We start from the raw sequence: 26,589 nt of genomic DNA, 5'->3' as shown, positions 1-26,589 counted from the left end.
TTGACTGACGAGTTGCCTGGGTCATACGGGGACTGTATGCAGCTCTGTAGGCTGCCCTCTCGATTAATAACACATGTGGGAGGGCCCGATCCATTATGGGTGGTACCATTATTTGGTTTCAGACCTGGGGACAAGAGGCTGAGGTGAATATTTTACATACCAGAGCAGACCTGGCCTCCAGGTTTTCCCAGCATCCCTCAGTCTCTACCTGGCAGACCCAGCCCCCAACCCTGAACTTTCCAGCCCAGAGGCTGGGCTTCCCTTCCCCCAGAGGCTCCTCCCTATATGATCCAGACCTTTGGGTCTCTTGCTCTCTCTTTCTCTTCCCTCTCCCCTCCCTCTCCCTTCCCGTAGTGACTCTCTTAGCTTCCTTTCCTAGGGCCAGTGAACTGGCCCACCCAAGAGCAGTTTCCCAATAAGCCAGAATTTAATATAATCTAAACTGGCTTGAATCGGCTCATTTCAGCGACGGAGAAATAGCTTTTCAACCATCTCTAGGCTGGCAGTCCTAGACTGCATGAGAACACCACCTGATCACTCCGTGAGCAACCAGCTAACAGTGTTTTCCCACAATTCTTGTGTGGCGTATTTGCCCTGCCTTCCTTCAGTGACGGACTGGGACCTGAAAAATGCATGCGGAAATAAACCCTTTCCTCCTTTAAATTGCTTTCGGTCACGGTGTTTATTATGGCAACACTGAAAAGCTCACTAGGACACCTTGTCTGCTAAATGTTTTGCAAAAGCTGGGCATAATGGTCCAGCAAGCTAGGGCAGGAAGGCTAGGCCAACCTAGACAGTATAGTGAGTTCCCAGTTGTGTCAAACCCTGTCTAGGAAAAAAAAAACAACAAAACAAAACCATTTAGAATTTCACTTCCGCAGAGAACACTCTTTCCCTACAGTTGCTGAAATGCAGTGAACTCCTAGGGCCCAACTTCTATTTCCCCACTTCCGGTTTGTTTTCTCTTTTTAATGCAAAACCTCATTCTGTTGCCCTAAGCACCCTAGCACTCACCATGTAACAGAGGGTAGCCTCGAGCTTGCACTGAGTCTCCCCGAGTATTGGGATTAGAGGTATACACCAGCCTATTTTCCCATTCTTGTTAGAGACACGCCCTTAAGTCCCAGATAAGGGAAGAGAGCCCAAGAGCATGAATGGTTGCTTGGCTTTGGTATCTCCGGGTAACACTAGGGCGTGGTGGGGACTGTGGTCAGTCGCCGTGGACAAGACTGTAGATTGCCTGCACAAGAATATGGGACCAAGGTTTCCAGGTACTTATCTTAGTTTTGGACGTTGATAGTTTTCTTCTTTTTAAACACGGGGCTGGAGAAATGACTCAGCACCTAAGAGCACTGGCTGCTCCTGCAGAGGACCCAGGTGGAGTCCCTGAAGTCTCATGGCCGCTCAGAGCATCTGTAACTCTAGTTTCAGGGGATCTGATGCATTCTCCTGACCTCACTGGGTACCAGGCATCCACGTGGCGTCCATACATACATACACACAAGCAAAGCCCTTATACATATAAAATACATAAATCTTAAAGACAAAAGCAACCACCTTAAGAATAGGAAAGAAAGAGAGGAAGAATAATGAAGCAACTGCGTCACCTAGAGCTTTCTGTGCTGCCTGCTGGCCACCTCTGCTCTCTCCAGGACAACCTGGAAGAAGCTTACACAAACTTCCCAGGGACATGTCAATCACCCAGGCCTGTCACAAGGTCACAACCCTGGGGAATTTCCCCTGCTCTCCTTACTCAGCAAAGATAGGCTCTGGCTCACCGTGTGTGTGTGTGTGTGTGTGTGTGTGTGTGTGTGTGTGTGTGTGTGTGTGTGTGTCTGTACACCCCACACTAAAGACAAGAACGTCATGTTAAGGATGGGTTCAGTTCACTTTCCCTAGATTCCTGGGCTTCCCCCAGGTCTCCTGCTCACAGCATGCCTCTGGGGCAGTCTCCTGCTAGCCAAGGCTGGACGTCATAATCCACTAGCACACTCTCTGCTAGGTGCTTCCTTCAGGACTGTTCTGGGAAACACTTGACCCACATTCCTGTGCACATGTCTATGGTCTCCTTCACAGGGAGTGGCCACAGTCCTGGCCATGCCCGAGAAAACCACCCAGGGCCCAGGAGACCTTTCTGTGCAGATCTACAAGTTGCCTGTGGTCTATGTGTGTGCTGATGTATGTAGGAAGGCTGAGGACTTCAGACTCTGCTCACTTACTTATTTATTTATTGGAGACAGTCTGTTCCTGGCCTAGAATCCACCTATTTTCCCCAATACTGGGATCACAGGTGTGCTTCGTGCCTAGGTTTTTTTTTCCTTTTTTTTTTTTTTAAAGATTTATTTATTTATTTATTTTATATATACACGTACACTGTCGCTGTCTTCAGACACACCAGAAGAGGGCATCAGATCCCATTACAGATGGTTGTGAGCCACCATGTGGTTGCTGGGAATTGAACTCAGGACCTATGGAAGAGCAGTCGGTGTCCTTAACCACTGAGCCATCTCTACAGCACTTTCCTATTTATCTTTTCTTTTTTCTTTTTAAAAAAAAAAACATGGGTTTTGAGGGGATATCCAACTCAGGTTTTTACAAGAATTTTATCCAGGTCAATTAATCTATCTACCTATCTATTTATTTATTGTTATTATTTTCAAACTAGGGGCTTTAGGAGACCTAGAAATTCACACTCGTAAAGGACCTACTGGAACCCAGTGCAGGAGGAAGCCATGCCTGGGTTTCACTTTGCTTTGTCCTTCCTCAGGGCCCACACGTCTGGTCGGGCGTCTGCAGGAGGCAGAAAGGACGATGAGGAGCTCAGAAAGGCCGAGGCCGTTGGGTCGATGACTTCCCATTGAGCCTCGTGCAGACTTGTTTGATGGTTTGGACAGTTTAGAGCTGATGGCTTAGAAGTTAGAGAGGTGAGGGAGAGCCACGGTCCAGCCAGTGGGTGGAGACTGCTCTAGTCTGGGCTCTGAGGCCAGATGCTATCCCTTGACCCTGACCTCAGGCCGGCAGGGAGCCACCAGAGACAGGAAGGGGGGGGGCTCACAGAGGATTCAGTGTGGTTCCTTGCATCAGCCTCTGCATTTCCAGGAGCACTCCATTAAGATTACAGGATACCACTGTAAGACAGATTGGCTTAAGGGACAAAACACAGCAAGGTCCTATTTGGATCCACCACTGTATTGGCCGGTTGCTTCAAGATATACATTTGAGTCTATTGGAGAGTTCTGGGTGTTTCTAGTAAAACATTTTTCATTTAAAATTATTGTTGTTGTTGTTGTTGTTGTTATTATTATTATTATTATTATTATTATTATTATTATTGAGATAGGATTTTTCTAGCTGTTCTGGATCTCACCATAAAGACCAGACTACCACATCTGGCACACACACACAAAAGAATTAATTTTTTGGTGTGTGTGGTGTGTATGAACGTGTGTGCACATGCCCCAGCCTGTGTGTGGAGGTCGGAAAATAATTATGAGGGGTTGATTTTTCTCCTTCCACACTTAAGTAAGTTCTGGGGCTAGAACTCCCATTACCAGGCTCACGAGGCAAGCGCTTGGTCCACTGTGCTGGCACCTCAGGGTCTCAGGTGCCTCGGGCTGGCCGAAGGTTTATGATGCAACCAAGGATGACCTTGAACTTCTCATCCTCCTGCTTCTCCCTCTCTAATGCTGGGATCCCAGGCCTGCTTTTATGTGGTGCTGGTGTTGAACCCAAGATATCAGTCAGGTCTGTGAACCCCTATAGAACAGGTTTAACTGTGGCCATAGTGATTCCAAAGGGCCGTAGCGGGGTGCTATGAACTGTGAGCCTGCTGAGGGTGTGGTTTCTGACACCCCTGTTTACTCCCTTTCCAGCAGGACTTCCAGAGACTCTGGAGACTTGGGCTAGCTGCAGTGTTGGGGCCCTGTGTGGTGTGTGACCACAGGTACATGGTTTTTTATTTCTACATCTAAGCAAGCGGAGTATTGGCTTAGAGAGTGTGTAGACGGGTTCTAGGCTGGCCCATTACTTTTTTGTGTGTTTGTTTTTTAAAATGGTGTCTTGTGTAGGCTAGGCTGGCCTAGCATTTGCTATCTAGCTGACACTAGTCCAAGCACCTTATCTTTGTTTCTTCCTCTTGGGTGTTGGGATTAGAAATGTAAACTACCTGGGTTGGGGATTTAGCTCAGTGGTAGAGCGCTTGCCTAGGAAGCGCAAGGCCCTGGGTTCGGTCCCCAGCTCTGAAAAAAAAGAACCAAAAAAAAAAAAAAAAAAAAAAAAAGAAAAAGAAACTACCATGACCAGCTTTTTATCTGTCTTTTTTACTCTCTCTCTCTCTCTCTCTCTCTCTCTCTCTCTCTCTCTCTCGGAGGTGTGTATGTGCACATGTGCACGTGTGCATGTGTGTGTCTGTACGTATGCGTGCACGTGTGAGCGCGTGTGCGTGAGTGAGTGCGTGCATGGGTGTATGTTGCAATTATTAACAGGAAGTACATTAGTTTCCTCCTGTTGTGTAACATGTCATCTCAGACAGTGATACAAAACAAGGATGGTCAGGAATAGTGTGTGTGTGTGTGTGTGTGTGTGTGTGTGTGTGTGTGTGTTTTGAGGGGGACAGCTGAGCACTGTGGTTCTAAGTCACTTGTACGCTGCAGCAATGTGCCTGCTGGGGCTGCTGTCAGCTCAAGGTTCACCTGGAAAGCACCTGCTTCCAGCTCACTCCCATGTGGAGGTTTGGTCCCTCCTGGAGGAATCCCAGAAGCCTCTGCTTGCAGGGTTGCAGCCCGTGCCCCTTAGAGGGCTCTGAAAAAGAGCAAAAGCCAGTGTGCTCTCACAGAAACTCACCACAGCAACGATACCCATCACCATTTTCAGATCCTATTCCCGGAGTGCATCACTAGGTCCCTCGTGCTCTCCGGGAAGTCTGAATGGGAGTGTTGATACAACAAAGTGGGAATCATGGGGACCTTTTGGAAGCTTCCCACGGCAGGAACCAGAGAGACATCGTTTCTGGAAACAAACAGCAAGTTTCATGTCTGGTTCTGATGCTCTAGATTTCAGGCCAAATATCTCAGCCGTGGAGCTTTGGTCTCCCTGAGTGCGTGGTGCTGTGGTAACTGCTGGCTGGGCTGCTGGGAGGTGAGGTGACTGTCAATCTCTGAGCTGCGTCTCTGCCACAGTGAAACCTCAGCTCCGGGGAGGGGAGGGGAGGACATTTCTTAGGAGCAGCTAAGTAACAAGTCATTGCTCCTGAGATACACAGTCTCCCTGCAGCTGCTGTCTCCAAGGGACTCCGGAGGGACTTCGAAGCCCTTTGGCAAGCCCTGGGCTGCCTCTGTGACTGAGGCCACAGGTGGGGACAGTGTTGATCCCCTCCTGGTTCCTTGGCGATCCCAGCAGGGTTCTGGGGCACAGGTGCAGCAGGAAGGATTAGATGGGATTTTCTCCCAGCCCTGCTCAGACCTGGCTCTGGGTGGGTGAAGGATTTGACCCAAACTCCCCTTCACCATCTGCCCTGCGAGCTGGAATCTTTTGTGAGTCTGTCACAGGCTCACCAGGCCCTTTGACAGTCTCCTCAGGGTCCCCGATGCCCTGGCCATGGTCTTGTCCCTTCTACGGTCCCCAAAGGGTCTATCTAGAGGCAGCGGCTGAGTCCCACCCCTAGACAACACAGGGCATTAAAGCATTTTCCAGGGCGTAGCTGGCCTCTGTGCCCAGCTGCTCAGCTGTTTTGAGACAGGGTCTCATTATGTACTTTTTAAAAAATATTTTTATTACCCTGTGGAGTGTGTGTGTGTGTGCGTGTGTGTGTGTGTGTGTGTTGTGCCTGTGGGTACATGTGTGGACTTGTGGAGGTCAGAGGGCAACTCTCAAGGACTGGATCCAACTCAGGTTGTTGTCAGGTGTGGTGGCAAGCAACGTCCTTTGCAATCCTCCTGCCTCCACCTCCCAAGTGCCGCACTCACAGACAGGTACAACAACCTACTCCAAGCTCCAGTCTTTCCAAAGCAGGGTCTCATGCCCAGGCTGGCTTTGAACTCACTATCTTGCTCAGAATGACGTTGAAATCCTCTTCTTCCTGCCTCAGTTTTTCCGTGCTGAGATTTCAGACATGAACCATTAAAGCCCACCTTCCTCAAATTAGTCTTTTGGTCATTGTTTTTGCTTTTAGTTTTATATTTTAGAGACAACCTCTCCTTTTATATCTCTGGCTGGCCTGGCCCTAGGTAGGCTAGGCTGGCCTTGAACTCATAGAGTCCGGTTGGCTCAGCCTCTTAAGTTCTGGAATTAAAGGTATGTACTAGGGTGCTCAGATTTTTTTTTTTATCTTTAAATACGATCTCCTTGAAACTCCTGATCCTCCTGACCCCGCCTCTCAAATGGTGAGGCTGCAGATATGAGCCACTGTGCGGGGCTCCAAGATGGATTCTTTCTGCAACGAGAGGATAAATCCCTTCCTAATTGGGGCTTCCTGTTATTCTTCTCCTCTAAGTCTTGTTATGTGAGGGGCAGGAGGTTTCCAACAGAAGTTTAAAAGACAGAGGCTTTTCAGAGCAAAACCATTAAGAACAAAAGATCTATGCTACTCTAACACTGGCAAATATTTATAGAGCACTTAACATGCATTAGACACCACTTTGTGTGCTTTTCATGCAATAGACCTCCTCTCAGAGCTAAGGGTACTGTCACCAGCACAGAGAGGTCAAGTCACTTACCCAAAGCCACACAGCCGCTGCCCGATGGAGCTGAGACTCAGGCCCACGCAGTTTGGCTGCACACTAATGCCGTCATACTACTTTAGCAATATGTGTGACTAATTAAGTATTGTCATCACCCCAGGGACCGTGCTCACTCATGCTTGAAAGCTACATCTTCATGTTCTATATAAGAAAACAGGATTATCGGGGATGGTAACCGGATGTGAGGTTGCTGAGGGAACCTACCTTCCACATAAGGGCATGTTTCTTTCCTCAGTGCTAGGGCCAGGTCGAAGGTCTCACAAATTCTAAGCAAGCCCTCCGCTACAACGCTACAACGCGAAGCCTCAACCCTTGCACACTCAACAAGAGCCCCGCTCTCCCCAGTGAGTTGGCCACTCTTGACTCATGGCTGCCCCCAGTGGCCACAAAGGGAACCACATCCCTTCATCTTAAAAGCCCTGTGTCCCGGGACTTGGCCCCCATCAGGTTCATCAGCAAGGCACCCAAGGGGCCATACCCCAGCTAGTGTCCAAGAAGAGCTAATAGTTACTGTGGCTGAGGAGAAGGCTTAGTAGGTAACGCGCTTGCTGCATAAAGATCTGCGTACGGAAGTCTTAGACCCTCATAAAGCCAGGTGTGGAAGTGTAGCCGCTGTATCGAGAGGCAGAGACAGGAAGATCCTGCGGGGATTGCTGGCCAGGGAGACTTGCGGAATCAGTGAACTCCAGTTCTGTGAGAAAGCGTGCCTCAGAGATCGTGACCAATAACTATCAAGTGGGACTGCGCCATGCACCTGCACACACGTGCACACACACAGAGACACATACACAAATACAGAGCCATGCACCTGCACACACATGTGCACACATAGACACAGACACAAATACATAATGTGCGCACACACGAAGATACAAGTTACTATTGATAGAAGTTTCACTTCTGTGCCAGGTCCTACTGCGTACATAATATGTAAATGTTACCTTCTCATCAGTGGACAAACATGATCATTATTGTTAAAGGTGATCAATAATAGTAGATAAAATATTATACATATACATGCTCGCCATATATATACACACATATATACACACATATACATACATATATATATATGCTCACTTTAGTCCCCAGCCTAGATATATAAGCAATATTAGATATATAAGTAATATTACAGCCTTCATTTTATCAATAAGGAATAATAAACTATAGGGAATTTAAGTAAGTTCCTCTTTGGACACAAATCTAGAAAAAAGTGAAAGCAGGATTCAAATTCAGGCAGCCCGGTTCTGAGACCAGTGTTTTAGCTAAGTGTGTTTTCAGTCACAAACTAACCCAACAGTGAGTGCCACCCCAGGGCCAGGCCCTGTCCTAGGCTGTGGAGGTGCGACATCCGTGAGGCTCTGCCCCATCCCCCTGCCCAGGATACTCAGAAAGTCAAAATGCTTTGCAGAAGCCAGCCGGTGATCTCAGACACCTTCCTGAGGTCGGAGGTGAGCATGCAGTTTTAATGGTGGCCACTGGAGGCAGCAAAGAGTCAAACACAGCCAGCGCCCTGGAGAGGTTTCCCGGGTCCCTGGGTCCCTGGGTCCCTGGACTCTTGCCGCTGGTTTAGAGGTCTGCATATGCCTTGCTCTGATCTGGGAGGCGGTTCCACAGAGAACACCCCCTCACTTGAGAGCTGCACTTCGCGCCTGCATTGAATCTGTTACTTTTGGGCCTCTGGGGGTATACGTGCAGAGTGGTGGGATGGTGAGGGGTGGCGGGGTGGGAGGTGCGTGGAGATGTGGGGTGGGGGTGGGGGGAGGGTGGTGATTCACCTCAATGGAGACCACATGGTGGGAAACAACACTTTTCTCAAAGTTGGGAGGTGAAAGAGAGGAAGAGGAAGAGCAACGTTCTTCAAGGGAAGGCCTCCGTGACTGGAAGTCCTCCGCACAGCTTTTTTGAAGGGTCCATTTTTTTCCAGAAGCACCAGATCGGGAACAGAACATCTAACACAGGAGCTAAGCAAATCCTAGCAAGGCAGGCGATGGCACAAGGACCCAGGACGGGTCCGGCAACACTGGCGGTTTCTGCTGAGTTCTCAGCACTCCTGAGCTCTGCTCGGTTGGCCTGGCTTTTCTTTCCCGCCCTGCGTCTTCGCCAATGTCTCTGCTGTCACCAAGGCTTGCAGGAATATGAAAAAACGAAACACACTGACTTTGTGGTGTTGAGGGTGAGGGAGTCCCTGTGCTTAGGAAGTAGAGGCGGGAGGAACCTAAGTTCAAGGTCATTGGGGCAATGCAGAGGGCTTCCGGGGTGGAAAGGAGGCAGCGAGACCTTCAGCATTCATCTACTCTTGCTCTTGACTTGGGTGCGCGCTCGCCCTCCTGGGCCTGTTTCTTAACACGCATGCGGAGGTCAGAATAGACATTTGGGGGGTTGGAGAGATGGTTCAGTGGTTGAGAGCACTGACTGCTCTTCCAGAGGTCCTGAGTTCAAATCCCAGCAACCATACGGTGGCTCACAACCATCTGTAATGAGATCGGATGCCCTTTTCTGGTGTGTCTGAAGACAGCTGCAGTGTACTCATATACAATGGATAAATAAATCTTTAAGAATATACATTTGGCACCCTGCCTTGTGTAGAGTCCAAGCCTGTCCTTAACCAGACCCCGGTGCATAGGATGCTCCCGGTCCAATGCTGAGATGAGAAATGACCGTGGGCGCGAGGACTGGGAATGTAGCACGAGTTGGTAAGTGCTTGCCCGGCATGTACGAAGACCTAGGCTCCAGTCCTAGTACCCCATAAAAGTGGGCACGGGGGTGTGTATGCCTGCAGTGCTAGCACTTGGGAGACGGAGGCCGAACAATCAGAAGTTCAGGGTCTGACCAAAAGACGAAAAGTAAAAGGAAGGAGGAAAAAAGAAAGAAAGAAAAAAAATAGCTACAGGTATGGAGTGGAGTTTGGTCATAACTGCTGGGACATTAGCGCCTAAATGCTGGGCGTGAGCCGAGCCTTTGATACCCACTAGCACAGGAAACAAGATGGTCCCTAAGAGGACCAGGTCAGTTGAGATGCTGCAAAGTCTTTCTAGATGAGTGACCTGGGTATGTTAGCCTGCACTTTAAAGCTGAGTTGCCCCTCTCCCCTAGAGTCAGCTCCCCAGTGGCTCTGAGCATGTTGCAACAGAGGAAGAGCGGCCTGTTTCTTCTGTGGGAAAAAAAACCTCCCAGCTCCCTGCAAACAGTAATTAGGCACCCCACCCCCCCAACCCCGAGGAGTGGTTTAGCTGTTCAGAGACAAAGCAGTGTGGGTAAGAGGAGATGGGAGGCTCAGAGAGGTTCAGACACTTGGTGGGTGGGCACACAGCAAACCCAGGACCCACGGGAGGGTGCTTCTCGAATCCCTGAGTAGTTCTCAAAGTGTGGCCATGGGACCGGGGGCCCACACCTGAGCTCACACAGCTGCTGCCAAGATGAGAAACAGCACCTAGGCCTCCTGAATGAGGAGCAGAGCGGGTGGGGTCCAGGACCCCCATCTAGACTCTAACGGAGCTGAGGACCACTTGCTTTTGCCCAGGAGGAAGACCTTCCTGGACTGTGTCCCTCCCAAGTGGGCAGACCAAGACTGAAAAACCAGACAAGGTCACATTCCCAGAGCCTGTGGGCTCATGGTTATATAACATCCCTTCCTCCACAGTGACAGTTTCCTGTGTTCAGAGTCCAAGCTGGGGGCCTTCCTCATCGGGAGGCCACCTGCCTGGACTCTGGGGAGGCCTTTCTGCACACGCCCGAGCCTCTCTCTCTGTAATTAGGGGCTGTGCATGCCTGCCACCCACCCACGGATGCTCAGGCACATTGGCCGTGGCTGCTCCTGCTTCTCCAATCCTGAAGGCAGAACCCATTCCGCCCCCATCACCTCTGTAGAGGAAGATGACACTTTGAAATCTCGGCAACTGCAGAGGCCCCGGAAAGGGCAGGAAGGAGCCGGTCTTCACATCCATGAGCTCCCAAAAGGGCCCACCCTGAGCGCTGGCCCATCATTCTGCTCTCTGGACAGGGGAAGGGGGTTTAGGTTCTCAGGGCTGGAGACTGACCTGGCCCCTGGTCCCAGTGGGACTAATTAGAATGTGTTCTAAATTCTTTCCCCTGAATCGTCCTCCAACTGTCTGCGGTGCGAGTTTCGGGAGGCAGATTTGTTGACCAGATACGCAGGAAGCTCTGACACCCCCACTCCCACCCCGAAGTTTCCCAGACAAGCAAGCAAGCGTGTGTTTAGGGCCTTGTGAGCAAAGCTGCATTCTTTTGGTTTAGAGATGTGACCTTCGGGTATAGATGGTTTCTGCCACACCCAGGGGCCCAGTGGGGCTGATTCAGCGATTATGCAGCCGTAGGGTTTGGTCAGATCATGGCCCCCGCCAATGGAAGGTAGGGGCCATTCTTTTTTTTTTTAAAGATTTTATTATATGTGAGTACACTGTTGCTGCCTTCAGACCTACCAGAAGAGGGCATCAGATCCCATTACAGATGGTTGTGAGCCACCATGTGGTTGCTGGGATTTGAACTCAGGACCTCTGGAAGAGCAGTCAGCGCTCTTAACCGCTAAGCCATCTCTCCAGCCCGGTGGGGGCCATTCTTAATGGAACTCTCTATTCCTAGGGCCCAAGACAAGCACTTAACCGTATTGTTTTTATTATTGTCATATTGTTTTTTTCGAGGCAGAGTCTCATGTAGGGCAGCCTAGGGCAACCTCTCTGTGTAGCTGAGGATAACCTTGAACTCTAAATCCTCCTGCCTCTACCTCCCAAGTACCAGGATGCTGATGTGCACCGCCATGCCCAGCACTCATTGTTCTGTAGTCCCTCTTCTCTGTCGGGGCTTCTCGGAGCCCTGGATAACCCTGATAGGTCCCTTCTGTGCCACCAGCCCTTCCTCCATCTTACCTAAGACAGTCGGTTCACGCCAGGATAAGACACAAGCGTTTTACTCTAGGCCTCCACCCCATCATCTATGCTATGTCTCCTATAAGTCCCTCAGCTTCCCTACAAGAGTGGGTTTTTGGCTGTGGCAGTTTGTTTGAATGAGTTGTATCCCCCACAGTATGGGGCGTCTGAACACTTGGTCCCCAGTTGGTGGCACTGTTTGGGAAGGCTCATCTGGGGCAGCCTTTCTGGAGGAAGCCTGCTACGGGTAGGGGTGGGGTTTGAAAGCTTAAAGCTCCGTCTACTTCCATTTCTTTTTGCTGGCTGCTCCATGGCCAGAGTGAGGACGTGCTATCGACCTGCGGCTCCAACCACAGTGGCACTTGCTGCCTCACCTCCCAGTCACAGTGGACTCTTATCCCTCAGGAACCATACCCAGAAACACTTCTTCTATAACTTGCCTTCCGTTCCTGCCGCCCCACCCCCAGTAAATCTTTTGTGTGAGATCTGTTGTGTGGCATGATCTCTCCATCGTCCCTTGGCTCTGATCTGCCAAGGTATTCAGCCACAAAAACGCAGACACTGGGTTGTTAATGTGACTACATCTGAAATTCGCTAAAACCCAAGCTGCCAGGTGGTACAGCCATGAGGGAATTTTCCCGATCGCATCTTTGAGGTTGGAAGATCCGCTCTAACTCTGGGCCACGCCTTCTGGCAACAGCCTGTGTGAAAGACAGAGAAGAAGGAAGCACCTGGCTCTTTGCCTGTTTGCCTCTCGGTGGCCAGTTCCCTCCTTCCCTCACTGACTGACATTAGAGCCAGGTCCTCGGGATTCTGATGATGTGCACTGAAGACCAACTGAGACATCCAGCCCTGTGTGCTGAACAACTGCTGGATTCCTGGGCTTTCTGTTGGTGGGCAGACATTGTGGATTAACCGGACCACAGCCTGAGCCATACCAATAAGTAAATCCCGTGTGTGTGTGTGTGTGTGTGTGTGCGTGTGTGTGTGTGTGTGTGTGCATGAATGTATATTTTATATTTTATATGATATATGTGAATACATGTATATATTTGATATGTGTATGTGTATACACACATACACACATACATATAATAATATAATATATATATATACACACATACATACTTTTTAAAAATTTTACTTTCTTTTTTGGGAACAAGAACTCACGTTCCATGTTCTTGGGGACTCTGCTGGCCCCGAACTCCTTCCTCTGCAGCATAAGACGACATGGAATTCCTCCTCCTTTTGTCTCCACTTCCCAGAGTCTGGATTAATTTCATTTGTGAGTGCGTGTATGTTTGTGTGTGAGTGAGTGTGTATGTGTGTTGTGTACGTGTAGGTGCAGGTGCCCATGGAGGCCAGAAGAGGGCGCCAGATCCCTGAAGCTGAAGTTACAGGCAGCTGTGAACAAACTGCCTGATGTGGGTCCTGGGAATCAAACTCTTGTTGTGTCTTCTGGAAGGTGTGTATGTGTGTGTGTGTGTGTGTGTGTGTGTGTGTGTGTGTGTGTGTGTGTGTGTGTGTGTGTGTGTGTGTGTGTATGTGTGTGTTTGTGTGTGTGTGTGTGTGTATGTGTGTATGTATGTGTGTGTGTGTGTGTGTGTGTGTATGTGTGTTTATGTGTGTGTGTGTGTGTGTATGTGTGTGTGTGTGTGTGTGTGTTAAAAGTTCTATTCCAGATCTAGTTGTTTTACAGTGCGTGCATGCATGTGTGCACGTGTGTATCTGTGGAGGTCATAGGCAACCTGTGGGAATCAACTCTCCTTCTCCACCATGTGGAGCTGAGGATCAAACTCAGGCTGTCCGGCTTGGCAGCAAACAACCCTCAAGTCAGCCACCCGGCTGCCCCAGCCAACATTTAAAAATTAGGGACGTTTATACCTTGGGGTGAGATGGCACATGCTTTTAATTCCCACGCTCAGGAGGTGGATTTCTGGGAGTTTGAAGCCAGCCTGTTCTAGGTCTACATAGAGTTCCAGACCAACCAGGTCTGCACAGTAGGACCCTGTCTAAAAACAATCGCATGGTGGATATTCATGTTAACTTTTTATTCTCCAGGAAGAAAGCTCTGGAGATCTTGGGACGTTGAGCTTCGTTCCAATCCGTGTGGTCACAATGTGCCCTGCTGCTCCCTCTTGGCTGGTTCCCCTGTTTGTTCTTGTCTTACCCCTTGTATCTCGGTCATCAGATAGTCAGTTCTTACCTTAGACATATCTACCTGGCCTCTGTCTATCTGTCCATACTCATCCCTGGAAGACCTTGGTACAGCAGAGTAGAACACTAGGCAGGGAGTTTGGAGCAGAAGCTTTATTCTGTTGTCGGGTGAACTCGAGCAGGCTGCCTGCTCTCACTGGGCCTCAGTTTCTCCATCCATAGTTATGGGCTGGATGTGGCTCAGCTGGTAGGGTGCCTGCCTAGCACATATGGCACCCCTGGGTTTATTCCCCTGCACCTTATAACTAGGAATAGTAGTAAATGCCAACAATCCCAGCACTGGGGAGCTGGAGGGGGGAGGATCAGAAACTCAAGGTCATCCTTGGCCACATGGCAATTCCAAGATTCACGAGACCCTGTCTCCAAAACGAAGAACCATGGTGGTGAGCTGGCGAGGCAGGCAAAGGTCCTTTTACCTGCTAAGCTTGACAACCCAAGTTTAAGAGAGAACCAAGGTTGTCCTGTGACATCTAGTGCATGACACGGCATGTGCACGCCCATATACATCACACACACACACACACACACACACATACACACACTAAATACATGTAACAAAAATTAAACAAACAATGGGGTTGCTGGGTAACACTATTTCCCCACCCTGTAGTACTTCCCTTACCAATAGGTCAGTGCAAGAGAGCTCCCTGGGAAATGGTGCAGGGGTAGACTAGTCTCACTAACCTGGAGTTTCACCATCAGCTCCGGCACCAACAGGAGCCTAAAGGATGACCTCACCAGTGCCACCACCACCTTGTGTTTCCATGCCGAACCCTTTATTGCAGAGGCAGACACCAGGGAGAACCCCTTCGCCACTTTGAAGCACAGGATGTCAGAGCCGGGATGGGGAGGCAGCTGGTCCATGCTGGGGTTCATCGAGGGACAAAGAGGCTTGCTGGGCACAGGCACTCTGGGCCAAGAAATAATTCCCAGATATGCCCCAGGAACACAAAACGCCTGCATCTGACCAACAGCTTCTCTTTCTCAGTAATCATTTAAAAGACCTGAAGCCCGGAGAGGGGAGGTGTTTGTCCAAGTCACACAGCAAGCCTAATGCTAGAGCCAGGCAGGAACGCAGGCTTCTAGACTTCCGTCCTCTGGTACCACATATATTCCTTCTCCCTTAGGAATTTAGACCGGTCTGGTTTCATCCTCCTGGACAGCTGAAGGGCCCTGGGGTGGCCGATGTGGGCGGGGCCTGCGCAGAGTGAGCCCCTTGCTTGCTCATGGTCCCTAAGCTACCTGCGCTGGGCACTGCTGCACAATGTGAGCTGCCCAGGCTTCCATGCCGGAAGCTGAGCCAGAGGGCAGATTTCGGAACTGGAAGCTGGCGGATCACACTTGACTCACAGACATATTTTGTTTTCCCTGTAATTAAAAAAACAAAACAAAAAAAACCCCAATTCTCATGAGTTGCCAAAATTTCTGCAATATCTCCCAAAATTTAACATTTGGGAGATACTGCAGGAAAGACGGGTTTCTGATTTCTCTTGAAAAAAGAAGACAAGAACTGATAGAAAGAACACTGGATTGCAATTTGCATCTGGGGAGGACTGGGAGGACTGGGAGGACTGGGAGGACTGGGAGGAGGTGGGTATACAAGGTCCTGGCATCTGTCATTGGGAGTGAGACCTCATGTTCACATTTGGAGACAGCAGACTCCCCTTTATCATGACCTCTTTTTTCTTGGCCATCCTGGAGAATTCCATGCATAACTGGTTCTCAACCATGGAGCAGCCCAGGGGGCGCTTGGCAAGGGAGACATTTTGGCTCTCACAGCTGGAGGAGGGGCACTATTGGCACCTTGTGGGCGAGTCAGGGACATTCCTAAACATCATATTATATGTAGAATGGTCTCGTGACAAAGAACTATCAGGCCCTCAATGTCAGCAGTACCCTCGCCAAAGAGTTCCAAGGGTTGAACCGACAGCCACCGAGAAAAGGCAACAGGATTTCAAGAGAGTTGGGAAGAGGCCAGAGAGAAGCAAGCCAGGGAAAGCCTGGACCCACACTGCAGATCCAGTTCCCTTTTCTAATTGCAAAAGCTCTAAAATGTCCACCACATTGACTCTTAGCCGAGCTATGTCACCATAGCTGTTTGCCACTGCAGGTCAGTCGTGAACATTGAAAGGAGTAGAGGGGCCATGCAGGAGGGTCACAGGACTGGACATAGTTCTCCTGGAGTGGGCTGTGAAGCCAGGGCTGATGCCTTGGAGTGGTGCTGGGAAACTTAGGCTGATCTCATACAGAGCTTGGCTCTTAAGGTAAGAGACAGTGACAGTGAGGCCCTCTGGACACTCGGGAGGTGGCCAGCTGAGGATTTAGCTCAGAGGTAGAGCGCTTGCCTAGGAAGTGCAAGGCCCTGGGTTCGATCCCCAGCTCCGAAAAAAAGAACAACAACAACAAAAAAAAGGGGGGGGGCTTTGTCCTGTTGCAGAGTATCACAGCGTCTCCAGGGGATGGGTGCTGACAGGCTGTGGCTTTGAAAGGTGCCACTGTAACCAGATGAATTAGAATAGTTGGGGTAGAGAACAGGCCATCACTCTGATTTATGACCAGAAGAGAGGTCATCAGGCAGGTAGGAGGGATGTGGGGGTGTGGGAAGGAATTGTGGGAGCAGCATAAGGGGTTCCCAGGATAAATGAGAGGAGAGACAGTTCAGAACCCCATGGGGATCCTTGCCCAGGGTGGCCCAGGGAGAAGTAGCTGAAATTCCTAGGGCCTCCATCTCCATTTTGACTTCATATGGTAAAGGGCAGTGCTAACTACTTCCTGCGAGCATCCCTCATCCAAAACGCCTAGCGCCCAAAGCATTTTAGAATTTGGATCTCTGCCCCGCATCAGATTTTGTGATATTTGCCTAACTATAATAAGACGCTTGGGAGAGGGGATCCAGGTTAAACCTATATGTCTTTGACTCATAACCTAAAGGTAATTTCACATATTTTTGTAAGCCTGGAACTTTCCATTGAAGTTTCATGCTTTAGCCTGTGGTTGCACCCATAATAAAAGCCACACATAGCAAGTCTAGGGCCAGCCCGAACAACATTCTTATCTCAAAAGTCAAAATAAGCCAGACAGGGTAGGCAGAGTCCGGTGAGTTCAAGACCAGCCTGATCTACATAGTGAGTTCCAGGCCAGCAGGGCTACACAATGAGAGCCTGTATCAACAAAGAAACACAAAGACCTCCTCTCCAACAAACAAGCACACAAAGGCAGGGAGCCATCAGTAACAGAGCACTTGTCTGGCACGTGAGAGGCCCTGCATCCCAGTCCCACTACAGAAAGAAACTTGATTCCAGACCATCTTGAACTTGAAAGTTTTAGATTAAAGAAGAAGTGTTCAACCCCTATCACAAGTAAGTAAGGCTTAGTGCCAAGACTCTAAACTCCATGTGATGTAACCACCGGAGAACTGGAAGAACTACACTCCAGGAACTAGGGGTGGTGAGATGGCCCAGTGGGTAAAGGTACTTACTGCCAAGTCTGATGACCTGAGTTCAATCCCCGGGACCTACGTGGTGGAAGGAGAGACCCAACTCCTGCAAGTGGTCCTCTGATTCTCACATACATACAACACATAACAGGCAACACACATGCATGTACCACACGTGCACACATGCATGTACCACACGTGCACACATACACAGACACACACAGACACACACACGCACACACAGACACACACAGAGACACACACAGATACACACAGAGACACACAGACAGACACACAGACAGACACACCCAGATACACAGACACACAGAGACACCACACACCCACAGACACACAGACACACAGAGACACCACACAGACTCTCTCTCTCTCTCTCTCTCTCTCTCTCTCTCTCTCTCTCTCTCTCTCAAAAACCAATACAGGAAGAAACCTAGAGATGTGTAGGGAAAGATCTGGAACCTATCTACAGATACACAGACAAGTTGGGATCAGGATCTGGCAGGCTGCTAGTCTCTGCTAACCTTCCTGCCTGTCTAGAACCCGCTGACGTCCTTAAAATTATAACTGTGATGCAGAACTGTAATCCCAGCACTCGTGTGTGTGTGTGTGTGTGTGTGTGTGTGTGTGTGTGTGTGTGGTGTGTGTGTGTGTGTGTGTGGTGTCAGATGGTCAGGAGTTCAAGGTCATCCTTGCTCAGACATAGTGAGTCTGAGGCTGACCTAGACCACCTAAGAGACTGCCTCAGACAAGAAGATACAACCGAGAAACGACCGAAGTTGGCTCACGTGGGGTTAGAATCCTTCAGAACTCTGGACAAACCCTTTCTAAGCTACTGGCCTCAGGTACTACGTCATGGCCATGCAAAGCTGACTAGGAACACGACCCGTATGCGTACTTAAGGGACGGAAAGCAAAATGAACGGGCTATACAAGGACCAACTCCCTAGGTCTGCAGACACAGGGTGTCTCAGTTCTGAGGCTTGCGGCCCTTCATGACCCAGCATACATCCTTCTCGTCCACGTGTTCCCTGTGGTATGACTAGCTGGGCGTGGGTAGCGTCGTTCTTCTCCCTCTCCCTCTTAGAATTCCGCAATGGGCATTTGTGAAGCACCTGTCACAGGCCAGGTATTTTTTGCGCTCTCGTCTTCCCTGTCCCACAACCTACTTCCTATCCTACGTCTGAAGCCCATTTCATGTATGAGGACAGTCGAGGCACATGGGGCTAAGTACTTGCTATAATATGTCACGCAGCTTAGGGTGTTGGGAATTCAGATCTTCTGATCCCCCTGTCTCTACCTCCCAAGTTGGGGATACAGGTGTGTACCACCATACATGATTTATAAGCAATGCTGGGGATAAAGTTTTGTGGGTTCTCGATAATTCCTCACCAACTGAGTAGCATCCCCAGCCTGCTTCAGTGACCTACAGCAGCAGAATAAAACAAAACTAAGTAAAAATAAAATCATAAAAATCACAAAATAGCAAAATAAAAACCCAGACCTTGCACCGTATGGTGAGTGTGCCCACCTGCCCACACACCCCCCCCAAGCCCTGGGAAGCCCTGGTGGCGTCCCCCACTCTGCTCAGAGAGCTTTGTGCAGTGATTCAGCTCAGTGCACATGGGCTTAATGACACCATTTTCCAAAATGGCTGGAGAGCTGGTAAAAAAGGACCTGCGTTTTTCTATCTCTAGCCGCATATTAGTTCCCCTTGGAAATAACATGGAAGATAAAAAAAAATTGCGGTTCTCAGGACTGGAGATTTTCTGGTCTATAAAGGCTTATGTCCATCAAGGCATGTCCTGAGTTCTCCCCGACTCCCAGGGCCCCATGGAAGCCGTGTTTCCCAGTGTAGTGTGTGTATGCTGTCCGCGCATGCCTGCCAGGTGCTTCTTGCTCCATTGGGACCTTGTGTCCCTAATGTATGTGCCTGGTGGGCCACTGCTTGTAAGTTTCTTGGGGCATCTTTATCACTGAGAAGCGTCTTCCACTGGTAGAGACCCTCCTGACGCTTTGCAGAATGAAATCTACATGTTCTGATAACCAGGCTAGAGTTTGGCTTTCTCATGCATATCAGTGTGAGGATTTCAACTTCTGGGGTTGAGGCGGCCCCCTCTGAACTCTTGAGAGAGGCAGCTGGGTGACCGTTAACTTAACCACCCTTGTATCTTGTGTAGCGGGATTTCCCCGTAATTGATTAAATAATAAAGATGACAGGAAGCCAATCACTGGTTGAGGAGGAGGTGGGGCTTCTCGGTCTGGTGGAGGAAGAGGGAAAGCAGGAGAAAGGGAGCTCCTTTTGGACTTCGGGAGCAAGGCAGACACGATGTAGACCTGGGAGCTGCTAGTTCGGGTGGTGGAATCCACCAGAATCGGCCACTGGAAGATTTCTAATAGAATAGTTGGTGAATTTTGACTTGAAGATTCCACGCCTAGCGATTGTGTTATCTGTGGCTTCTAAACCAAGACTGTCTGGTGTTCTCCATCTTGAGGTGACTCAACTGAGCTTCAGGGAAAGGTAATCATGGTGGAGCCTGGGTTCGTGTGCCCCCAGCTAGCCCAGGAAATTTGGGAGCACAGAGCAGGTTTGGCAGCAGACAGCCTCAGGGAGGAGAGAGCTATTTAGGAGCTCTGAGAGGCAGAGCCAACTTTGGTGGGACAGGCTTTGGCCAAAGGGAAATGTGTGGTCTTGGGCTATGTGCCGGGTTGGGAACAGACTGAGACTGCTGGCCAGTGCCTAGCTGGCAAGAGTGTGGATTGATTTATTTTTTTTTTTAATATTACACTCAACAATCTTGGCCTTGGAGGCTGGGCAGCCAGGGAGTTCTCCCAGGATGGCTGTTCCCAGGAAACTGTGTGGATGTGCCCACTCACTAGCAGGTCCCGATGGATGGACACCCTCAATCCTAAGGCTCAGTGTCACCCTAATGCTGCTGCCCCTTGGCCTTGGTCATCTCTCACCTGAACTATTGCACCAGCCTTCTGCTGGCCTCCCTCCCTCCCTCCCGTTCTCTGTCTCTCCATGGTTTCTCTACACAGCCATAACCAACTACACCCTTAGGTCCCTTACCTTACTTAGTACCAGCCTGTGCTTTCCCAGTGCACTTTGGGTGAATGATGACGGGCCCTCAGGCATCCCTGAGATGGTTGGCTGAAGGTTCACTGACTGTCTTCTTCTGGGAGAAAGGTGTATGTTCCTCAAGGGCAGGGCCATCTCTGACTTGATTCTGCTATACCTGAGACATGGGGACAGTGCAGTGTAGCCAAGGGGGCACCAAATCCGAATGTGGAAGCAAGGGCTCTGGGTAGAGCCCTCTCCTCCGTGGATCAGCTGTGCCCATTTCCCTCTTCCTGGTGGCTTCCCAGATACACTAAGGAGAATGGCAGGACCTCAGCACAGCACTGGCAACAGCCACTTGCTGGGGCTTCCTATGGTCAGGTCCATGGCAGATAGGCCAATAGTAGTCTTCCCAAGTGCATCATGGAGGGTGTTTTCTCCTGCACCCATTTTACAGATGCCCACATGGAGGCAGAGACTGGCTCTGGCTTAGACCCAGGGGAAGAGCAGATGGGGGAAGCTCTCACCCTTCTCTCTCCACAGGTGTGTTACATGTCCCAGGTAAGCTCATGACGGGGCTCTGGAGGGTCATGGTGGCTCCCCCAGAGTAGTTATTCTGAACTAAGGGTGGTGTGCTCACTATTCTCGGTTGTTAAAAGTTGGTTGTTACATCTGGAATGAGCTACAGTGTGGAAATGGAGGGTCACACCTGTGAGAGATTTTCCCCCCCTTGGTTTGAAGTGGGTGGATCCACTTTAAGTCCTGACCTTTGAGGCAGGAGTGAAGCAGACACATGCCTTTAATCCAGATCTGGGGCAGGAAGACACACTTTTAACCTGGCCACAGCTTCTGCTGGAGGCCTGTGTGAGGACATGGGAAAGGGAAGCTTTTGCTCTTCGCCTGCTTGCTCTCGCCGTGCTAGCAGATCCAACCCTTCAACTGGCACAAATGCCTACGCCTTCGACGTGCCAGCGTTTGCTGAAGACCAGCTGAGACTTCCAGCCTCGTGGACCGAGTAACTACTGGATATTTGGACTTAAGGTTCATAGCCTATCATTGTTGGCTTAGCTGGACCATATCCTGGAAGAGATTCTAGTAATTCCCTTTTCTGTATACATAGAAAGAGATTCGGTCTCTAAGTTCTGCTACTCTAGAGAATCCTGACAATACAGGTGGGTATGGGCATCTTGGACAGTCTTTGTGAGCTTAGCCCAGGGTTCTCCCACTTTATAGCAGCTACAGGGCCAGGGTGGGGAGGAACATAAGGAGAGAGGCATTCTTTGGGGATTGGGAAATCGGTCAGGAAGGGGGATTATAGGATAGCTTCTGTTGGCAGACTGGAGAGGGCTGGAGCCCTTTGTCGCTCTGCCCAAGACAGAATTGCTGTCGCCAGGCAGCGGTTTGGTTTCTGTGTGTTTCTGTGCTTGCCTGTGTGGAGGTCAGACCTTAGGCATCTTCCTTTATATTTCTCTATTTATTTCCTCATTTGTTTGTTTGTTTACTTCTGTGTGATGTGAAATCCTGGAAGTGTCCTGGGTACCAGAAGAAGAGGAGGGCAAGGGAATGGATAGGGAGGGAGACCAGATTTGATTCACACCGTTCTTCCTTTCCGGTTTCCTTGGGATGGTGACACTGGCTGTATAGACAGGAAGTTGGGTATGCAGACAGGACGTGTGGAAAGAAGATCTTGAATCTGGGCTTTAAACTGGCTTCTTTCCATCAAATTATCGCTTACAGACATTGTTCACGGGCCTCGGAGACTAGTAATCTCGATCTCGACATCCAGGAAGAAGGCTGTTACCATGAGGTTGAAGGCTTGAGGTTCAAAGAGGGTGTCACAAAGAGATTATCAGGGCTGAAAGGGGGATGTCCGACTGCCTCTGGTCACAGATGCACGTGCCCAGGGGCCCCGATGTATAATGGATTATATCCTGGTTTAATTTATGAGAGGTGGAACTGACTGGCTTTTCTAAGGTGGGTGGTATTTAAGCTTACCATTAAAAAATTAAAACTAAAAAAAGATTCAATATTTATCCGTTTGAAAAATAATCACAAAACCCTTGGTGTACAGAGCTACAAAGAGCAGTTCATGAATAACACAGGACTACATTCCAGAAGAGGGGAGGAATAAGAAGTCTGACATGATTGTTTACACTGTCTGTGTGCAGACAGGTCAGCCTTACTTAGCCCAGGCTAGCCTCCAGCTTGAGGAAATCTTCCTGCTTCTACCTTCCCAGTGCTGGGATTATGGGTACGTACCACCATGCCTGTGCCTTTCTTCAGGGCCTCGGGCCCAGCAGTCTTCAGACCACACTCTGACAAATGACTGTGCAAACCAACTCTGCCTCACTCAGGGGCTGGCAGGGTCAACTCTGCAAGGCAGCTCCACTGGCAGAGAAAAGCCTTCACCTCCACCCAGGATACCCAGTGCAGTGGGGGTAATCACGCCTGCCTACCAGCTGGTTAAGACAAAACCAAGTGCGATTACCCAAGGGAACCCTTAACATAAGACTCAGTAAACTGAGCTAGGACTAAGCAACAATCCAGTACCACCATGAGCTAGGTCCCTCCAGCGCCCACACCTTACTATGCCAATGTGATACATCCTTTTGCCCAGTGCTCACCCTGGGAAGGAAGGACAAGTCGTCTTTTATAATGACCAATGTGGGTGGGTATAGAGAGGAAGGCTGTGTGTGTGTGTGTGTGTGTGTGTGTGTGTATGCTTTGTGAAAAGTCCCTTGTCCCTATAAACCATAAGCATGTCCCCACATTGCCAAGGCACAGAGGTGATGAGTACAGTTATCAAAAGAGGCAGAGAAGGAGTGATGGGGATGTGGCTCTGTCGGCAGAGTGCTGGTTTACCCAGCTTGCATGAAGTTCTGAGTTTGACTCTTAGAACTGCATAAATGTGTGTGTGATGTACAGCTGTAGTCCTAGCTACACACACACACACACACACACACACACACGGGGGGGGCCCGGTGGGCATATGAAATGCCATCTCAAAAAAAAGAAAAAAACCAGTCAGAGGTCATAAAGTGGCCTGTTCAGGGTTTCCGGCAGGGCTCAGACAAGCTGAGGATTCCTCCCGAGGCAGGACAGAGCCCTTCCTGAGGAGTAGACACAATCCGGGTTCTAGAGGGTCAGGTCAAAGCATCCGGCATCCACATCTGGCCAGCAGATTCAGGCTGGAGACAGGAAGCTGAAAAATGTGGGGCTAAGGCCAGAGCTGGAGAGAGAAAGCGAGCGATGGTGGGTGGAGGTGGGGGAGGCTTGATGATGGGGAAGAAAGAATGGGGGAGCAGAGCAACTTACGCAGGCAGCGGTAAGGAGCATCTGCGCATGCGCTTGAGTCTGCGCTGTGCGTAGGTACGCAGAGGAAGACATTGTGTGTGTGTGTGTGTGTGTGTGTGTGTGTGTGTGTGTGTGTGTGTGTAAGCTGGACATGCTGTGCAAAAAGTCCCTTGTGCCTATAAACCATAAGCATGTCCCCACATTGCCAGTGCACCAGTGTCCTATCACATACCGAGTGCCATTGGCTGCTGAAAAGGCCTTTTTTTGATGACGGGTTTGAGTTTGCAGCTCAGAAGGTGAGGAGCTGTGTTCTGGAGAGCGGCAGTGGGGCTGGTCCTACCACAAGCTGTGCAGTAGGGGTGTGTGTGTGTGTGTGTGTGTGTGTGTGTGTGTGTGTGTGTGTGTGTGTGTGTGTGTGTGTGTGTGTGTGTGTGTGTGTGTGTGCACGCATGCTCTTTTGCTCTGAATATCGTCTTCCTCACGTGGGTAGGAGTTGTTGTTGAGGGGTCCCCTGAGCAGCTGGGCTGAACACAAAGCTTGGAAACTCAAGTTTAAATATTTAATATTTTTCAGTTTTAATTTTTTAAAATGGTAAATATCAATAAAATACTATCCATCTCAGATAATCTTGCTGGGGACATCAGTTCTACCTTTAAACATTCTTTTAAAAATACACTTATGGGGTTGGGGATTTAGCTCAGTGGTAGAGCGCTTGCCTAGGAAGCGCAAGGCCCTGGGTTCGGTCCCTAGCTCCAAAAAAAAAGAACCAAAAAAAAACCCAAAAAACATTTATTTGTGTGTGTGTGTGTGTGTGTGTGTGTGTGTGTGTGTGTGTGTGTGTGTGTACGTGTGCTGCACACATTTTGGAGCTCAGAGGACAACTTGTGGGATTTGGGTATGCCCTTCTACTATACTGTTCCCGGGGTTCTCTCAAACTCAGAATTGAGTGGTAAGCAGCCTTACCCACTGAGCCATCTTGCCAGCCCTAGCTCTATGTGTTAAGACTGTGAAGTTCCCCGTGCCAACTCTAAGAACATCTAGTTTAACACCAACCAGCATTGATACTGTTCACAATCCCCTGCAGGTGATCCGCTTCGGAAGTTACAGCATCCGACATGGTCATGTGACACAGCTTGGACCAATGAGATGGGTAGAGCTGTTTATTGTGGGTTGCCAGGAAAATTCTTTCCGGATCTGGCTGACCAGAAAAACCCCTTTGCGTCCTCTGATGCCATTTGACTTGACATCGCCAAGACTTCATCAGCTGTCCCCTCACCAACTCCGGCACGGAACTGATCCCTAAGGTGGGCAGAGCCCATGGAATCGCTGAGAGGCGACAGAGCCAGTTCAGCCAATCTAGGGCTTTAAGTGTGGTTTCATGACTCAACCAACTCAGGCCAGCTGGAGTTGAATTAGATGCATATATGAAAGCCTATATATATGTATATACATATATATCATATGTCTATGTGAAAGTATAAATAACCTCCATTTTACAAACAAGGAAGCTGAGGCCCGGAGAAGTTCAGCGAGGACTAGTCACTGGAAGAAAGCTGGCTTTCTTGCCCCTCAAGTCTGCTCGCCCTCTCTCACGTTAGGCAGCTCCATGAATGCCGTCTTTGACTTTCTCTGTCTACAGTCCAGATCACAGATACATGTTGTGGTGGTTTGCATAGGAATGGCCCCCATAGACTTAAGGGCTTGGTCCATAGGAAGTGAAGTATTAAGAGGTGTGGCCATGTTAGAGTGGGCGTGGCCTTCTTAGAGGAAGTATGTCACTATGGAGGCGGGCTTTGAGGCCTCACACATGCTCAAGCTAGGCCTAGGGTGGCAGTCTTCTGCTGCTGCCTGCGGATCAAGATGTAACTCTTCCCTCCTCTCCAGCGCCATGTCTGCCTGCATGCTGCCATGACGATAATGGACAAAACAGCAAGCCAGTCTCAGTGAAATGTTTTCCTTTTAAGACTTGCCACAGTCATGGTGTCTCTTCACAGCAATAGAAACCCCAAGACAGAAGTCACTCACTGGGGTTTGTAGCGGGAGCAGGGCACGCAGATGCCCAGTCAGGACTATCTCCTAAAGTTCCTCACTTGTACCCCTAAAAGGACAGGCTCCATGTTCACTGCGGGGATCTTAGAAGCTGTTTCTGGCTCTGCACAACGGTGCCTGAGTGTGTTCACTAGCGGCCTGTGACCAGTCCACACTGCTGGGCATAGAGACGCTAACTTGCTCTTTGTCACCACAATCCTGGGACACTGACTCCAAATATGTACTTCCTGTTTCTTGTTCCACTTCAGAGAGTGAGCTAGGGTCACCTGAGTGGTGGGAATGAGGCCACATGCCTACTCTCTGGCAGCAAGGGAAGATGGGAAAACTGGGAGCTGACTAGAGGAAGCGGGCATGCATGTGGCATGGTTTGAATGATCCACGATTCTACTACAGAGGGGTCATCAGCCTTTTGAGGCCACAGCTGGACACTCGAGTCAAAGGTTCTATGTGCTAAGAGTGTGCCTCCAGCAAGGGCTTGGGCTGCCACTGAGGGCATAGCAGTCCCCTCCTGAGGTCACAGCAGACACTTGCCCCCCAGTGACTCAGGCTTGGGGCTGGGATAGACTTGTGCTTCTATCACGTCTAAGCGTGTGCAGTGGGGAATCCATTTCCCTTCTCTGGGCTTCACTCTTCTTGCTGTAAAATGGGAGTTTGTAGCACCCTGTCGTGGGGACTGACGGAGAGCCAGATGTTCAGATGTGAGAAGGAGAGCCAGATGTTCAGATGAGAGAAAAGGCTTAGCATCTAATTAAAGAACTGTCACTTGGCGATACCGCGTGTGCGCAACACGGAGCCAGTCCTAGTCTGGTGCATGCTTCTCAGAGCTTTCCTCTTTCCTCTCCCTGCCCTGAAGTTCTTCTACAGTGATAGAGAAGCCATATGTGTAGAAACTTCA

General features: G+C 49.7%; 1 protein-coding gene across 1 annotated transcript in view; it reads right to left on the bottom strand.

Annotated features, from left to right (window-relative positions):
• The window catches only part of Kazn (kazrin, periplakin interacting protein), a 979,201-nt gene that overhangs the window by 131,780 nt on the left and 820,832 nt on the right, over positions 1 to 26,589 (bottom strand). The window lies entirely within an intron of this gene.

The sequence above is a fragment of the Rattus rattus genome, chromosome 1 (assembly GCF_011064425.1).
Source record: "Rattus rattus isolate New Zealand chromosome 1, Rrattus_CSIRO_v1, whole genome shotgun sequence".
In the NCBI taxonomy this organism is placed as follows: Eukaryota; Metazoa; Chordata; class Mammalia; order Rodentia; family Muridae; genus Rattus; species Rattus rattus.
The sequence above is the reverse complement of the archived record's forward strand: the minus strand, read 5'-3'. Positions and strand labels throughout refer to the sequence as shown.